Consider the following 19516-nt stretch of genomic DNA (forward strand, 5'->3'; position numbering starts at 1 on the left):
CGAGGGCAGCTAGCCGGTCCACCAAAACTGGTGCAAAGGAGAGCTTGGTGCGCACCTTCCCGGCTCCAAGTATGGAACCTAGGAGAACAAGATCGGCTGTGATTACCGTCCCTGAGGACTGCAGCTTTCTGTCTCATCCGGTGGGAGTAGCAACCTATTTGAGGCCCCTCGTCTCGGACTCGAACAAGAGGAAAATGGTTGGAGTCCCCTGGCAGAGTCTCATTAACGAAGGCATGCACGCGAGCAATTGAGCAAGCTTATCAGACTATCCTCGCGTAATTCAATGTGAATTTTAGTTTCTCATTTAACTTCTCCGTTTCTTTTATAAAGTGTGGTGCTCGTCAATAAAGCCTTCATCTGTGCTCAGCAAGAGGTAGACGACCTTAGAGACGAGCTTGATGCCTAGGGTCGGGAAACGGAGAAGTTCCGGCGGTTTGCAAGTGAAGCCGAGGATGAATCGAACCGATACCGTTGCCCTTACCAACCTTCAACCCGAGTTTGATGCAGCGAAGGCCGAAAACCTTTGATTAAAGGATGAGCTGGCCGGGATGGTCGAGAAGAACTGGCTTCTGGAAGCCGAGAAAGTCGGCCTTAGCCACGACAATGCTCGATTCTCTTCGAGGCTTAGTGAGCTCGAAACCACTATCTCTCAACTCCGAGGGGAGCTTGACTCGGTCAAGTATGATGCCGTGAATATGGCCGAGAGGAATCGGCTGCTTGAATCCGAGAGTGCCAAGTATAAGGAGAGACTGAGGGTGTTCGAGAGAAAAGCCGAGGACAGGGCCTGGATATGCGACGAGCTAAAAATCGAACTTGAGGAGACGGCCGAGGCTAATGATCTTCTCAAAGCCGAGCTTGAGTCGGCCACTCAATTCCAAAGAATCCTCGATGAAGAGAGGATGAATTAATGGCCAAGCTGGCCCGGCCTGTGCCGAGGCCGGGCTTAGCAAAAGCCCCGAGGAGTGTGGAGGTCGCCTGTGCTTATTTCACGATTGCGGTAGAGTATGAACGCGGAAGTCTCGGGGGATCCTGCCCTTAAGTAAGCCGAGCGTGGCTTTGCGATCTCCCGCCCCGATACTCGAGGCTAAAAGGACCGAGGAAGAAGCCAAAAGAGCCCTCGATACCGACTCGAAGACTCCGAGCGGACCCGTGTCGAACATCTCCGGGATCCAAACCACACCGCCTAGACCAGGGCCCGTATTTAGCCTTATTTTGTTTTTTTGCCTTTTTGGCTTTTGTTTTTTCAACTTTGTAGGAATTTCGTGTGTAAAAAACCTACATATATGAAATGCATTTTTCTTGTTGACTCTTTATTCTTTTGCTTGAATGCTTGTTATGACTTTTCTTTGGAATCAAGCGGTCCTTTAGACAAGCGTGAGACTTAGTCACTTTTTCTTGGACAATGCCTATATATTGGCTTTTCTCTTTCGTCCGGTACGTTTTGTCTCGGAATTGGATCGAGTGGTTTGCCCGTGGGACTTATTTATGCTTTGTGAATTCGAAATACGTCTCAATAATTACGTTAGGCATTTTTAGGGCCGATATTTTTTGGCTATTCACTTATCGTAGATTAGGTTCGGACACCTGAATCCCTATCTTACCAATTTCTGATGTAGCAGTCCCCATTCGAGGGTGTTTAAGATTTTGGCTCGGTTCAATGTGACCTTGTTGCCTTTGTCGAATTTCGACTGTAGTGCCCGGAGTAGACCAACGAGAAGGTGTTTCTCCCGTGCTTGATTTCGATGTGGTTCTGTAAGCTCACAATACCTTCGGTAATACTTCCCTCCAAAGGATGCTTAGATGTTTCAAGTCTTTTCCTCAGATTTGAATTATTGTTTTATTCGTGGATTCCGCCTGTCCGTTCGCACACAGGTGATACGGAGTTGATACGATTTTCTTGATCTTCAACCCTTCGAGGAAATCATTGACTTTGCCACCAACGAATCGAGGACCGTTATCACAAGTTATTCTCGGCCGGGATGCCGAAACGACAAATAATGTGGTCCCATGTAAGTCGATAACTTCCTTTCTGTCTTTTCGAAGGCCTCGCGCTTCAATCCATTTGGAGAAATAGTCAGTCATAAACGAAATAAAACGGGCCTTACCTGGTGCCCATGGCAATGGACCAACAATGTCCATTCCCCACTTCATGAAGGGCCAAGGTGATATCACCGAGTGCGGAACTCCCCGGGCCGATGAATCATCGGGCATGTCTTTGACACCCGTCACATTTTCGGACAAAATTCTTCGAATCTTCCTTCATTCGGTTCCAGTAGTAACCGGCTCTGATAATTTTCCGAACTAGGGCTTCAGCACCGGAGTGATTGCCGCAGGTCCCCTCGTGTACTTCTCTCATCACATACTTGGTTTCTCCGAGACCCAAACACTTGGCTAGGGGTCCGAAGAAAGACCGTCAATACAATTGACCGTCTACCAAGCAAAACCGCACTGCTTTTGTCCTTAGTGACCATGATTCTTTTGGGTCACTTGGGAGCTTTCCATCTTGCAAGTAGTCGATGTATTTGTTGCGCCAATCCCAAGTTAAACCCATTGTGTTTATTTCAAGAGATGCCCGTTTTCTATCGCCGAATTCATCAAGCGCACCACAACCTGTGGTTGATTTCTTCCCCTTCGACTGAAGATCCCAAATTAGCCAATGCATCGGCTTCGCTGTTCTGCTCCCTGGGTACATGTTGCATGGTCCATTCTTTAAACCGGTGAAGTATCACTTGAATTTTTTCCAGATACCTTTGCATCCGTTCATTTTTAACCTCGAAGACGCCATTCACCTGGTTAACGACCAAGAGAGAGTCGCATTTTGCTTCAATTATTTCGGCCCCCATACTCCGAGCTAATTCCAAACCTGCAATCATAGCCTCATACTCTCATTGTTAGTCAATTTAACGTTCTAATGGATTGCCGAACCGCATCCTCAGGGGTTCTAAGAACGATTTACGGCCCGAACCCTTAAGGTTCGAGGCCCCGTCCGTGTGTAGCGACCAAATACCCGAGGCTTTTCCCGAGGTTAGCGTGTTCTTTCTCAACCCCGTGGACCATGGCCGAGGGTGAAGTCTCGCCACAAAGTCGCTAAGATCCGGGACTCTCACGGCGTCCGAGGCTTGTATTCGATATCATATTCGCTAATCTCTACAAATGCATTTAGTTAGTCTACCCGATACCCCGTTTATGCATGATGTTCTTTGTGAGGGGTAGTCACTACACATATCGGATGGCATTGAAAGTAAGGCTTGAGCTTTTTTAAGCACTTACCAATGCCAATGCCAACTTTTCAAGACGTGGGATATCTTATTCCGCATCCCCCAAAGTTCTACTCACATAATATATGGGGAATTGCGTACATGATTCTTCTCGACCAAAACACCACTTACCGCTACCTCAGACACGGCAAGGTAAAGAAAAAGTTGCTCATCCGCTTTTCTCAGAGGTCGGGGCTGGACAAGTACCCTTTCAAGTCTTGTAAAGCTTTTTGGCATTTCGGTGTCCAGGTGAAGTCATTCTTCTTCCTTAATAAGGAGAAGAAATGGTGACTCTTGTCCGAGGATCTCGATATGAACCGACTCAGCGCCGCTATCCTTCCGGTTATTTACCACCTCGATATCCTCGATTTCTTTGATCTTGTCTGGGTTGATTTCAATTCCCCGATTAGACACCATGAAACCCAGGAACTTGCCCGACCGGACACCGAAAGCACATTTCTCCGGGTTAAGCTTCATGTTGTATTTTCGAGCACATCGAAGGTTTACCGCAAATGTTTTAAATGGTCCCTCTCGTTTCCTGGACTTAACAACCATGTCATCAATATAAACTTCCATTATTTTTCCTATCTATTCTTCGAACATCCCATTAACTAGGCTGGTAAGTTGCACCGGCATTTTTTAATCCGAAGGGCATGACATTGTAGCAAGTAAGTCCCATACCTACGGCAATAAAGGATGTTTTCTCGATCCTCCGGCATCCGATTTGGTTATACCGTGAGTAAGCATCGAGAAAACTTAACATGTCATGCCCAGCCGTCGCATCGATCATTCTATCGATGTGAGGCATCGGAAATGAATCCTTCGGGCATGCTTTGTTTAGGTCTTTATAATCAACACACATTCGAAATTTATTACCTTTTTTCGGCACCACCACTACGTTAGCCAGCCAATCCGAGTATTTTACCTCCCGAATAGAGCCTATTTTCAAAAGCTTTGTTACCTAATCCTTTACGAAGGCGTGCTTCGGTTCTGCCATAGGTCTCCGCTTCTGCTTAACCGGTGGAAATCTCCCGTCGAGGCTGAGCTTGTGAGTTGTTACTTCCGGCGGCACACCATGTGAAACAATCGGCATTAGCTTGAAGGAATTTAATTAACTTGTTCCTGAGCTCCGAGGTTAACCCCGTGCCCAGGTATACCTTTCTATCCGGTAGATATTCAAATAAGATGACTTGCTTCAACTCCTCTACTGTAGACTTGGTTGCATCCGAGTCATCAGGCAAGACGAATGATCTGGGTATACCGAAATCATCCTCTTCATGCCCAGGGTCCAACCCCTTCTGCTCCGTTGTCGAACCCGTGCACGGTAGTTGCTATTTGGAGTCCTTTCCCCCGATTGACTTTTCTTCTTTTTTATCCTGTTTTTTGGGAAGAGGTGACGCTTCCTCGACCGCGAACATTTCCCTTGCAGCAGGCTGTTCACCTCGGATGGTTTTTACCCCCTCCGGGGTCGGGAATTTCAGCAGCTAATGTAACGTCGATGGCACGGCTCTCATGCTATGTATCCATGGTCTACCCAACAATGCATTATACTTCATATCCCCTTCAAGTACATAGAACACCGTTTGCTGAATAGTTCTATCAATGTTGACCGGCAAAGAAATCTCACCCTTCGTGGTTTCACTTGCCATATTGAACCCGCTGAGCACTCGAGCTACCAGGACGATCTGATCGAGTAGCCTTAACTGTTCAACCACTCTCCACCGGATGATGTTGGCCGAGCTACCTGGGTCAATCAAAATACATTTAACTTGTGATTTAAAAATAAGAATAGAAATTACCAACGCATCATTGCGGTCAACGATGCCTTCGCATTCTCGTTGCTAAAAGAGATGGAACCCTCGGGTACGTAATCCCGGCTGCGCTTCTCACGAACAATGGAAACCTTTGTCCGTTTCATCACCGGCCCTCTAGGAGCATCTATACCCCCCGATTATCATGTTGATTATATACTGAGGTTCTACCGATTCAACCCGTTTATTTGACTCCCTTCCTAGTGGCCTTTAGCCCGCTCACTCGTGAAATTCACGAAGGTGACCATTTTCGAAAACGGGCGACCTCCTCTTTAATCGGCGGCGCTTTTCGCCCGTGCCCATGAGTTTCGTGGTATTCACATATTATGTTCGGGTCCCGTTGACCGGGATCCAATCTCAATGGTCTCGGCCATTTTGCTTCTGCGATACGACCAATGGCCCAGACGAGATCCGAGGTATTAACACTGAAGTTGTATTCGGTTATCCTTGGCGGGTCTCTGTTGGTAACCGAGCTCCCGGCATCACTTCTAAATGACAGACCTCGACTGTTCGATGGCCGCTCGGTTCGTTTATCTCCCCGACTGGAGAATTGGCCGGGACCAATCCTCGATTTTTCCGACCTGAAGCTTGGCTTTTCTGAATGAGAGTATGGCTGATATCTTTCCCTCGATGGTCTTGACTCCGGATCGTAGTTTTTCCTCGAACTCTCAGAGCTTTTGTTCATATTTACGGGTCCCGGGGGAAGTTCGAGTTAGTCATCCTCTACTCGAATCTTTGACTCGTATCACGTCAGGGACATCCGCCCGAGTCCCACTGTACCGTATTCCGGTAAGTTTTTCTTTAGTTTGAACGAGGTCGTCGAGCTCCGAGGATCGAGTCCTTTCGTAAAAAGCTTGGTGCCCATTCCTCCGAGCCGGAGAGCTCCATCCGTTCCCTTTGGAAACGATTGAAAAATTCACGCAATAACTCATCATCCCTTCGGGCTATACGGAAAATATCCGCCTTACGGGCCTGCACTTTTTTGGCACCGGCATGGGCTTTTATGAACGCATCCGCGAGCATTTCGAAAGAAGTGATTGAATGCTCGGGCAGATGGTCATACCAAGTCAATGCTCCTTTTGACAGAGTTTCCCCAAACTTTTTCAACAATACGGATTCAATTTCATCTTCTTCAACATCATTGCCTTTTATGGCACAGGTATATGAAGTCACGTGTTCCTGAGGATTCATTGTACCGTCACATTTCTGGATATCAGGCATTTTGAATCTCTTTGGGATCAATTTTGGAGCCGCACTCGGAGGAAAGGCCTCTGAATGTACCTCTTCGAATCCGGTCCTTTCAGAATGGGCGGAGCCCCCAGGATCTGGTCCACCCGAGAGTTATATGTTTCCACCCTCTTCTCAGTCGAGTCTACCCACTTCGCCAATGTTTCGAGCATTCTCAGAACTTCAAAGGATGAACCGGACCCATTGCTCTCGACCATCCGTGTTTCGTCCCTTCTGGGTTCGGCAATGCCTTTCGTCTTCTCCGGGGCCGTTTCATCATTTTTGCTTTGTAACTGGGCTATCGCGACTCCTTGTTCGACAATAGCTGCTCTATGTTCCTGCAACATTTCAAAAATTAGATGTAAGTTAATTTCATCCGCGGTATTCGGCACTTTCTGGCCTTGTGTCCGGGACAAAGTAATTGAATTGTGAGTATTTAAAGGATCGGTGGCCGGTTGGGCGGCATTCTCCTAGTTCACGGTGTTCTGTTGGTTGAGGCCCTCCCTCGAATCAACAGGGTTTGGGTCGATGGGTTCCGCTGGTAATCCCTGTAGCCCACTGTTCTCATTTTTTGCCACAATCTCGTTGTTGTTGACGTGACCTGATTGTCCATTGCTTGCCATTTGGTTCGTTTTCACAGAAACGAACAAAAGATTGAAAAAATCTTAATGGGTGAGCGATAGAAACCGAGATCAAAGACCACTATTATCCTAACCCCCAAGGTGGGCGCCAAACTGTTTACCCCGAAATTAGGTAATAAGTTGAATTTGTAAGTGAGGTATAGGATATGTGGACAAACTTTAATCTATTTTGATTTTTGGGGGAATGTATATGTGGATTCGTGTACAGTGACTTATATATATAAATATATATGTTAATAACTTGGACAAATATGTTGATATTATAGATTCAAGCTAAATATATATGTATATTATGGTACTATATCGTATTGGATGGACGAATCAAGCCAAGGAACACTGCAGATCCGGACCAAAGTTAGAGAGACAGAGAGAGAGAGAGCTAACAGAGTTTCAATAAATTTTCTATTACAATGTTCTAGATCCGAAAAAAAGTCAACCCCTCAAAGTAAGGAAATGCCCCTATTTATAGTTTTGCCCTATGGCCTTTCATACAACATAAAGCCCTTTTAAAATAAAGAAAACCCTAAAAGGATAAGGTTGGCGTACGGTGGCCCGACACCCGTACGATTGGCAGCATTATGTGGCAAAACAGTCTTGACACGTGGCAATTGAATAACTGATCAACCGGACTAATGGCCACGATCAACTCGGCCATGGAGAAACCGAACTAACGGCCACGATCAACTCGGCCATGGAGAAACCGATCGTCGTGATGAGGAATTTGCCCGGGATCAACCCCTGCCCTCCGACTTCTTCTCGATCAACCACTTCGATGCAATACCCCGTCCGAAAGAAAGTCTGAGCGCTCGTGCTTGTTTCTTCCTTCCCTTAATCCCCAGTCTCACCGGTCCAGCATTAATCCGACTTTTACCGTATGTTAGCCTCTACCTTAAACTTTTGACACGTGGCTACTTAATAATTCAATGGATGTGATTTATTTTAATAACTCGTATACTTTTAACCATAGTTAAAGGGTAATCTCTGCAACCGTTGCCTCCAAGGTGCTCTCTTTTTGCTTCTTAAGAATTGATTAGACCCAGACACTTCTAAAGTGAATTGTGCACAGAAAAACCCAACACTAAAGATGGGACAGATCAACATTAAGATTTTAAGAGTAGCAGAATAGGATGCTGCGGCCAGCCAATTGGGAAGAAGAAGTTAATGATCGTCGACATCGTCAATGGAAACTCAGATGAAAGCTTTAGTGCATCCACCCTTTAATTTTCTTCTACATCAGAAGACTTAGAAATTGTACTTCAACACGTTTTCTTTACTTCCAGTGAATAATAGAATGAATCTTTTCCCTTTAATTGAGCCAAATTCATAGATTTTTTACAAGTTGAACAAGTGCGTCTTCTCTCGTTATCAATCGTGGTTTCGAACATTCTTACCCATTGCAATTGGAGGGACTCACTTTTATTTACATCAGTGTATAAATCCAACACATAATTAGGACAGACCTAAACACAGTTTTGATTGAGCTACATCAGTTCTCTATGAGAGATTTGGAAGAAAAGGGAATAAATTTAAGTCGTCTAACAATGAAACAGATAGAGGAGAATGTTGACCACAGTTAAGATGATTAAGAGCCTGTTTGGATGGGCTTAAGCAGCTTGTAAGCCAAAAAAAAAAAAAAAAGTTGAGGTAGGCCAACTTATTTTTTTTGGCTTATAAGTTGTTTTCAGCTTATAAGCTGCTTTAAATAAGTTAAGCCAAACGGGCCCAATTAATTTTTTGGCTTATTTTAAGCACAAAATAAATTTTTGTGTTCAATGAAAAACACTAAAAAAAAAAAAACAAATTTTTTATAAAGAACTTATAAAGCCCAATCCAAACGGGCTCTAAGTTAAAAAATAAATCCTATCCATTAAATTGCAAGCTGGACACGTGTCAATATTTTAAGATACAACTGGACGAAATGGAGGAGATTATCACTGGATGGGAGCCGAGTCCGCCTCTTATAGTTTAAATAGAAGAAAATGGTCTTTTCAGATATCTTATGTGTTTTTTTAAGATATCTTGTGTGTAAACAATGCAGATTTTTGTAAAAGGGTCATTAAACTAATATATATATATATATATATATACTTTTTTTTTTTTTTTTTTTTTGTAATGGACTAAAAAACCATTTCTCCGGAAATTAACAATGGACTTCACAAGGTGTCTCCGACGGTTAACTGTAAACAAAGTAAAGAGCATAACAAGTGAAAAATCACCGGTAGCTCGACGGTGTGAAAACAAGGTAACAAAATAATCACGAGTAACCTCGAGCGGCAATATGGCATCTCAAACTAATTTTGAGCCATACAAAGTAATTTTATAAAACACAAATTACTTATTCTTAATTTGCTCCGATTACACTAATTCAATAAAACAAACCAAAATCTTTTAGAACTATAACTTATATTTTTCAGATCCTACAATAACGTAACAAGGAAAAGACCGACAGAACTGTTTCCCTATGTGTTTTAGCATCAGAAATCATTTTTATTAAAATATGCTAGACTTGAGAATGTATGACAAAAAATATTTAAAACTATATGCTAGGCCACTAAACTCATCATCCATTATCACAGTATTAATTTAATCGCGTACTTTTTATTTGTTAACGTCAAAATATCACTTGTTTCATCCGTAGAAATCAATGAATCAATATCCAATATTGTCCATTTTCTGACAAAAACATGAAATTAAGTATATAAAAAAATCTTGCCTTTCTTTCATTACTAGCCTACAGGCTACAGCTACTAGTGCAGCAAGTGGAGCTACTTGAATTGAGCTACTTGAATTGAAGGGTAAAGTAAATGTTTGTCGTTTTGTAATCAGTCGTCTACGTGTTTCCTAAATAGCTACAGTACATTTTGAGTTATAATGACTGCCAAATTCACATAGCCGTGTAATTGTATAATTCAGGATACTCAGACTGTCTTGTTCCTAGTATGTTATGTAGGGTTAAGAGATCGCTTGCCGTGAAGAATGGGTAAGTGATTGTGAATAGAGAGCATGTGATGTTTCTTTGTCTACCCAGAAGAGAGTACCATATCTATTTGCAACTTTTTGTTCCTTTCCATCCACTAAAAAAATTGTTTGTATTAAAATGCATATAATTTTCTTGAAAAAAGAATAGTAATGCAGGTAAGTAATGTATATATCCACTAAATTGTCCATATTTGCAAATTTAAAACGATATTTTAAGGGCAATTTGCAGAATTACCCTTCGCTGGGGGTGGTCTTTAATTTTTACCCCTCAAAATGGTGGTCTTTAAATTTTACCCTTCAGGCGTAAATTTACACCTCACAGGCAGAATTTCTGCCCATGTAGCAGAATTTTGCAAACTAGCGATTTTTTTATATTTTTTTTTACATAAGCTGGGGTTCGAACCCATAACCTCGGGGTGTTAGACGAGGGGTATAAATTAAAGATTACCAATTTGAAGGGTAAAAATTAAAGATCACCCTAAATGAAGGACAATCTGCGCAAAAAAAAAGATATTTTAATTTATCAACTAAGTTAACATCAATTAAAGCAACAAATTCCTACTAGAAACAAGTTGTACCCACTCTTGAAACGAGCTAGGATCATGTTGTCTTAATGTTAATCCTATAAATGTAAAATAATTTTAAGAAAATGGTGAATGCAAATGTATCTCTGGAAAAGAAAGAGGAAGGAGATATAGTTTTATTTTGACCCGATGTCTGGTCGTGTACCTTTTTTTTGGTCAATGATACGTTTACTGCTTTTAATTGTGAAATTTGGACGTACAATAAATCACAATAAATCATATTTGGATATATAATTTGGATATTTCAAGTTGTATTTCTCTTATAGACATAAAAACCCCACAAGTTGTGAAAACTATCAAAACATTTCCAATTCTTATACAATCTTACCAAATGAGCAAGTCATAGTTCATAACAAAATTAATACGCTACTAGAAGACATTTTTAAAAAATACAACATCAATTGATCAAACTTTAGTTCAATAAAAACGAAAATTTAGCATGAATAGTAATGTAACTACTCTTTAATATAATCCTCACACATGGTACGAACAATCTCTTCACGCCGAGCATGCATATTTAAATAATTGTTAAAAAAATTTATCAACTTATGAATCTTTTTTTACAAAATATAAACTTATGGGTCAAGTTTTATATTTAAAATTTTTGAAACCATAATTTGAAGACGATTTGGGATTTGAAACCATGAGATGAAATGCATGTTCAAACGCTGATTTCATCTCATAGTTTCAAATCATGATTTAAACCGCATGTCCAAAGGCCTACTTAGCCTTCAATTCTCTCTGCACAAAGCTCAGGAGTACTCCACAGTGTTGTTACACAACTTGACAAAAGGGTTTCGAGAGGTGTTCTCTTATACTCCCTCCGGATTAAAAAAAGAAATTAATTTACCATTTGCGACACCCCTTAAGAAATACTAACTCCTGCATACAAAAATATAGGTAATTTGACTAAATTATCCCTAATTAAATAGGTATTGGGATTTGATCATATAACACTTAATAGGGGCAAATATGGAAAAACAAGGTTAATTCTTTCTTGATTTGCTAAGTAAACACTTTTTTTGATCCAAGAAAAAAAGACTAAGTGGACTTTTTTTTTTTTTTATCCGGAGTGAGTAAAGTTTACGCTTTGCTACACCTATTAATTATTTTTACCTTAAAGATATGTTAAATTAATACTCCATCATATCCAAAATAAATGAGGTTCTAGATTTGGACACATAGATTAAGAAATGAAAAATTTACTGCCCATAACTACCTCTAAGACTTATTTATTAGTAATAGCTACTTTTTAAAAAAAAAAATATTTTTGATAGCTTAATTATTTATCAAATTACCAACTATAACTTGTTTTTGTAACTGCAGTGTATTTCTCTAAAAATAAGGTACCTCTCTCCCACTTACCCACAATCTTTTTTTTTTTCAAATATTTTTCTCTCACTTCTTCAATTCACAACCGTATTTTACTCTCATTATTCTTCACCATAATTAGCACGATTTCTTATTCTTCCTTATCAGTTACCCAATCTCTACAGGTAACTGATTTTCATTATGTTATTTGTTGTATTTCTCTTCAATTGTTCAAAAATTTCATCATCTTTACCTTCACTTTTCATTCAATTTTTTTTTTTATATATATTTTCAGCCATTGTTAGAATATCTTCAACAAGCTCTAACTCTCCATTTTAATTGTGGATAGTGATACTCCAAGCAAAAATACACCAGTGACAACAAGAAAAGCAGTGGAGGATCTCTAGTCAATGGCCGAAGCTCGGCCATAACAATTCGTTTGCTAAATCTCCATGGATAGGCCGAAATAAGAGGAAAATCCTTCTTATGTTTGCTAATCATGTGGTGTTGTTTATCGTATGAGTGATGAAGAATAGTATTGATTATAACAATATGATATTGTAGCATCATCTAGGAGCAAGAGAATAAGTTGTTGTTGTAGAAACACCATTGATGAGAGCTATGGAGCTTCATGCCCACCAAGTGTTTAATAAAATGTTTCAGTATAATTCAGTGTATTTCTGTGTATCAACAAACAAAAGATATCTAATTTTTCAGTATATTTCAGTGTATTATTTCGCCGTATTTAAATGTATTTATCTTTTTTTTTTTTTTGGTGTTGAGCCTATTTTTACTCCACTTTGTTTTCACGATTTTTGTATTTATTTGTATTTCAATGTATTTCTGCATTTTGTATTTCTAATTTATGAAATAGTTTCTGATATATTTCATTGTATTCCATTATATATACGCATACTACAACTTTATATTTCTTAAACAATCAACCATATATCATTGTATTCCAGCGTATATTTTTCTATATTTGAAAGTTTTTAAATCTTTAGTGGTTTTTTAATTCAAAAAGTTTTGATTGTGATAAAAGTTGAGAGAGATTCGTGAGCTGTTATGGAATACGTGAAATAGGGTTGATTTTATTTAACTTACCATTTTAAAAGAAAAAGAAGAATCTGTTCCAAAAATATAGCCTATTTTTACTCAACTCGATTTTGTATTTCGGTGTATTTCATGTATTTCAAAAAATCGTTCCATAAATAGCTCCGATTTCAATTTTAGCGTGTTTGCTATTCAACTCGTATTTCTCTATATTTCAAAAAAACAGAAATACACTCGTTTTTAAAGAAAAGTAGCTACGCTTGGTAATTTTGCATTTTATAGTTATATCTAGTTAGAAGCCAATAAAAGGTAACTATTTATGTAAGTTTCACTTAAGAAATTCCTAAAAACTAAGAGGTGTATTAATTAAAATATCTTTAATTAAGAGGGGCTTTGAAACTATAATAACCATTAAATTTGTTAATAGAATTAAGAATGTGTGAAGAGTAACCCATATGTGTGTTTTATTTAGTTGGGTAGAGTTTCAATGAAGCAGGTTTAAAAATAAAATCCAGTTATTTTGAGAAATTTTGTTAAGACAGGGATGTATTTAAAAACTTTAATGATGAAAAGAATATTTTTAACCCAAATTTATAATAAAGGATATTTTTAATCTTTTTTTCAAAATAGAATATATTTTTTACCCTAGTCATATTGTTCAAAATTGATGGATGTTGGAGTACATGTCCATATCAACTTTATGAAGGGTTTTAAAAGGAGCTAATACGATTGTCTCTGTGTTCCGTGCGACAAACAGGCTGGCACTCCCCATACAAATTAAGATAAGGATAATATTTTCATTTGTTTCATTTTCACCCGTCATTATGCAGAAATATTTACTACTCCCTCATAGTCGTATTTTGATTTTTGAGGGTTAATTTGATCAACTTTTAAAGCTAAATTGAATTAAATTAATTTAATATTTATAATTAAAAATTTAGATATTTAAAATTAAACAAAAAGTATTAAAATGGGGGTCAAAATTGGATAAAAAATATATTTTAAAATGGGGGTCAAAATTTTCATAATTCAATTCTCGAGAAGCAAAATATGACAATTAATTTGAGACGGAGAAAGTATAATTGTTTTCTAATTTAACACTACCATTTATTGTATCCAAAAATATATGGTTGACAAATCTCCATAAAAAGAGATTCGATAAGTAACTCGGAAGAATTAACTAAAGGTGACATTTTAGTTATGAAATTAGTGTAGGTGACTTGTGGGGACCATTTCATCTCAAAACCCATTTAAATTTGGGATTAAGATAAGTGAGGTTCAAAGTGTATTTTTTAAAATTTCTTAATCTTTTATAAAATACAAAAAGATCCCAACTTAATTCAAAAAATCCACTAGCCCCCTTCTCATCCTCCCACCCCTCTCCCCAGCCCCACACCCCATCCCCCCAATTTTTTTTTTTTTAAAGTTTTGATATTTTTTATTTGCTTTGTCACCCGTCCCCCTCCTCCTCCCACCCCTCCCCCCCGCACACCCCACCCCCCTTCACAGCCCCCCCTCGCCCGGCCCCCATCCCCCAAAAAAAAATTTTCTTTTAAAAAAAGTTTTAATTTTTTTATTTGATTTTTCACCCCCCACCTCCTTCTCCCCCGCCCCCCCAAATTTTTTTTTTTCTTTATTTATTTTTTCACCCCCTTTCTCCCCCCCCCCCCCCCCCCCCCCCCCCAAAAAAAAAATTTGAAAAGTTTTTCTTTTTGTTTTTTTGCACCCCCACCCTTCCAAAAAAGGAAGTTTTTCAAAAAAATTTTTTTTTTTGCACCACCCTCCCCCCTCCCCTCCCTAAAAATAAATGATTTTTCTTGAAAAGAAGTTTTGAATTTTTTTTTTTGGTTTCTTACTTCCCCCACCCATCCGAAAAAAATTAATTTTGTTTTTTTTAAAAAAAGTTTTTATTTTTGATTTTTTGCACCGTCCACCCCCCCCAACTCCAAAAAAAAAAATCTTGAAAGGAAGTTTAGAATTTTTTTTTTTTTTTTTTGGGTTTAGGAAAAATTTGGATAAAATCCAGGTTGTTGTTATTGTGTGTTTGTAGTGAAATAGAAGGTTTTTAAATTGGTGTCTGGTATGGTTCGGGTTTAGGAAAAGATATCCAACATATGATTTTTTTTTGTTCTTGTCCTGGTATTTATCTGGTTCTGTCTATAGAAGATATCCAACCGATTTGTAGTTGTTGCAACAAAGTTCTACACTTGTGGCAACAAGTAGACAATCTGTTGCAACAACTACAAATCTGTTGGACATAACTTCAGTTATTTGGTTCTGTTTGTAGAAAATATCCAACAGATTTTTAGTTGTTGCAACAAGTTCTACACTTGTTGTAACAAGTAGACAATCTGTTGCAACAACTACTAATCTGTTGGACATAGCTTCAGTTATTTGTTTCTGCTTGTAGAAGATATCCAACAGATTTGTAGTTGTTGCAACAAGCTCTACACTTGTTGCAACAAGTAGACAATCTGTTGCAACAACTACAAATCTGTTGGACATAACTTCAGTTATTTGGTTCTGTTTGTAGAATATATCCAACAGATTTGTAGTTGTTGCAACAAGTTCTACACTTGTTGCAACAATTAGATAATCTGTTGTAACAACTACAAATCTGTTGGACATAGCTTCAGTTATTTGGTTCTGTTTGTAGAAAATATCCAACAGATTTTTAGTTGTTGCAACAAGGGTTGTTCACGGTTTTGGTTAAAACCAAAACCAAACCGAAAATTTAACTAAACCAAATAAAAAAAATAGACATTTGGTTTCGTTTGGTTGGGTTTTAAATTTTAAAAACCGATAATTTATGGTTTGCTTATGGTTCTATTACAAAATAACCGAATAAATAACTAAACCAAACCAATAAATTATATACATAAATTTTATAATTATTTATATGTATAATAGTAGTTTTTCATAAATAATTATAAATATTTTGTCCTTTATGTTATTTGTGAATGATGTTTATGAACTTATTTATTTTGATTAGTTGTGGTATTTGGAGCCAAGGTGGCTTGTAACGACCCATTTGGTCGTTTAGCACTTTTAGGCCTAATATCCCTAAAACACCCTTTTCGTGGTCTAATCTTGCTGTCTATAGTCTGCGATAACGGGTGATTCGGTTATTTAATTGACAAGTAATGTTAGACCCCGTATTTTTTTACGTCGAGTTATTCGCGAAAGAATCAACGCGAGATAGAAACTTCGGATTTTAATTTCTAAACTAGAACTAATCGGGTACAAATTTTACTTAGTACAAGAATGTTGTTGGAAATTAGGAACTACTTAATTGTGGTGTTAAGTTAAAATTGGTGACAATAATGAGCAAACAAGAGCATCAACATCCAAGGTAAAAGGGATGACTCAAAGTCATCTAAAACAAGGTTATTATGGAAGACATACAAATATGCAATTAAATATTGATTCATCCACTACATTTTCAACATATTGTGGACAATTAAATTTGGAAGAAACATACATGTTACATTCGGCCATAGGGCTGAAAATTTTGAGGAGAAAAAGTTGAGGTATACAATTGAATATTTGAGCATCCACTACTTTATGAAAGTATACATTGTTTTAGGAGAACATAACATGGTGGAGGGATCATTTTACATTAAATATTGCTCATTCATCTTGGCATAATTACAATGGACAAAGGGTGGTGTATGAATCATTCATCACACATACAATTGTCTTGTAAACAATTGAAAAGAAAGAAGAAAGGAGAAACAAGAAGGTGAGGTTGGCCGAAAGTTGTAGAAAAAAAATATGGAATTTTAAGTGTAAAGTTAATGGAGTGACTCATGCCATAAGTGGAGCATGTGACCAACTTGTAGGCATCAAAGTTGAACCAAATAATGACCAAGAAATCAGCCATCCAATTCATTTCAACAACACAACACAAAGAAAGAAAACCTAGAGAGGGAAAGAGGGAGCATTCGGCCAAGGGGCTGATTTTTGAGCCCTTTGAGTCTTGATCCAAAATTATTTTCCAAGGTGTTTCAACCCTTTAGAAGGTCCCTAAAACGTGAAGATAGTCTTTGGAGCAACAAGAACCATTTCTATCTCAAATCACAAACTCTAGCCAAGTAGAGAAGTCAAGTTGTCAAGGTAAGATCTAACTTTCTTTTCATGTATTAAGGGTGATGTAGATGTGTGAATATAAGTTGTATGCATGAAATAAGGTGTGTTGATGTTGGAACATGATAGTATTTATGGGGTTATATGTGTTGATGTTGAAGTATGGTTGTAACTTGACGAACATGAATCGCATGCATAAAATCATGAAAGTTGGTGTTGGAATGTTAGTTGGCGTAGGGACTGTTTTGGTGGAATTAATGGACTGATTTTCTTTAATAAATATGGTTGTTACTATCATAGATCTCATGGTAAAAAGAATGAAAAGAATTGGAAGGTTAAAGGTGAAGTTATGTTAGTATGAAAATGGTTGAATCTATGATTTTATGTGAGTGATGTTGAAGCATGGTGTAGCCGTGTGTGGACTGTTTTGTGAAGAAGTTAGTGAACTGTTTTTTACTTGATATTTTGATTGTTATTATCATGAATTTTATGATGGAAATGAGGTGTTTAATGGTTGGAGTTGAAACTAAAGTCATTAGTGAGTTGTTATAAGGATTATAGAAATGACAATATAGCGTAGTTGCGTATGAATTGATGTTGTACTTGTCGTGTGGATAGCTGGTCATAATCTACTGAAATTATATGAAAAGAAGACATGAAATGATGTATAAAAATCGCATGTGGTTGGCTTAGTATGTTCGTAAACGTTTGCAAGAATTCCGAACATTATTATGTTGTCGGTTAGGGCCTTTTTGGACATGTTGTGGTAGTGGACTGTTTTGGACTTGTGTTTTCATTAAGTTGGAAAGAATAATTATAAGTTAAGAGTATACATCATATTGTATGTTGGATGGGCTGTTATAAGTTGTTACATGAAAACGTTAAGGCTACAAACTAATAAAAGTAACTTGAGAATGTCGAAGCCGTATGTGAATCGTTATTGCATGTTATGAATGTGGGTTGTTTAGAATATTGTGTGGGCTGTCCGGATTGGTATTGAACACATAATTATTGATGTTGTATTGGTAGTATGTGGTTGGTTTAGATACAAGAGAAAACGTCGCCTAAACATCTAGAAAGGAGTTACTAACGTTAGAATACGTTTGAATCTCCCCGTAGCTTAACCATAGTTGTTGGCGTCTTAATATAGGTTGAAGTATTATTGGGCAGCGTACCCATATTGTGTGACGAATAAGCACTAAAGACCTTGTTCGTTCGGAAGCACTTCAGAAGGAAAAAGCTTTGGCGTGAAAATTCGTGACACATTCGGCATTGAGGTAGGTTACGGTTTACCTTATGGTGAGACTTTGATTAGCGAAGCGTATGTTTAGATGATATTGTCGGAGAATGCATATAAACTGCGGGTATCAAGTTGGGTTAGATATTTTCTTAGGTTGGACCTTGTTGTATGATTTGGGGGCTACACATCCCGTTGTGTTGTTGACTTATCTTGATCTATTTTTTTTGTGCTCGTTGCCACTTGGAGACATTGAGTATACGTGACTAATGATATATCATGACTATGATATTGCGGTGCTTTACTTGATTGATATGGAGATGAGAATGGTGATTCCATTGTGGCTTTTTGTGTAGCCTTATTCTTGATATTACTTGTATTCCATGTGTGGTACCGTTTCGGATTGAATTGGTTTTTAACATTACATTTCATCATACTCATATGCATTTCCATGATACATTGATATATGCATGGTTATGGCACTAATGATGATATGTGAGAGAGTGTAGCCTCAGAGGTCTTTGCTTGGAGAGGGTAAAGAGATAGTGTTTGTTGCCCGAGGTTTCTTGCGGGAACGATGGAGTGTCCGATGCGCCCGAGGCTTTGCCGGGATCGTGAGAGTGTGCTCGTGATCCGAGGTTATATTCGGAGCGAGTGGTACATGGACTTCGCGGGTCCCCCATGGGTCATGATCGCCGAGACGTGGAGTTACTCCGTCCGGACATGTTGTACAAAAATCGCATATACGCATTGCATTCATCCTACATACATTATTGCATTGCATTATATCTTGGTTCCCCGTGATTGTTGTGATACTACCGTGATGTCCGATTCGAATTGATTATACTAAGACTTGGCACAATTGGGTTTAGATGCTATAACATAAAAGATGACTTGTTCTCAGGATATGGATTCATATTGACTTGTACTTGTTGGTTTATATGTTTTTCTTGCTTGTTGTCTTTATATACGTTATCTAGTCTTAGTCGGCCTATGATACCTACCATACTGTTGTTTGTCTTGACCTACACTTGTCGCATTCTTTTATGAATGCGAAAGTACCAGTGAGATCGATTTCTACTCTTCGTGGCTAATATTCGAGGATTTGATTCGAGTCCTTCGGGATGAGCATGAGGACGATCGATCTCGATGACTCTTTTTATCCTTATGTCTTGTTTCATTCTTGGACATGATCTTTTAGGCTACTATGTATTATTATGATTCAGACTTATAGTATTTAGTTAGATGCTCTTGTATGACTCGACCGGATGCGGGGTTGGATTCTCATTATTTCTATATTTCTTTATATTATTATCGTGAGACTTACGTT

Source organism: Lycium ferocissimum, chromosome 4 (genome assembly GCF_029784015.1).
Source record: "Lycium ferocissimum isolate CSIRO_LF1 chromosome 4, AGI_CSIRO_Lferr_CH_V1, whole genome shotgun sequence".
Taxonomy (NCBI): Eukaryota; Viridiplantae; Streptophyta; class Magnoliopsida; order Solanales; family Solanaceae; genus Lycium; species Lycium ferocissimum.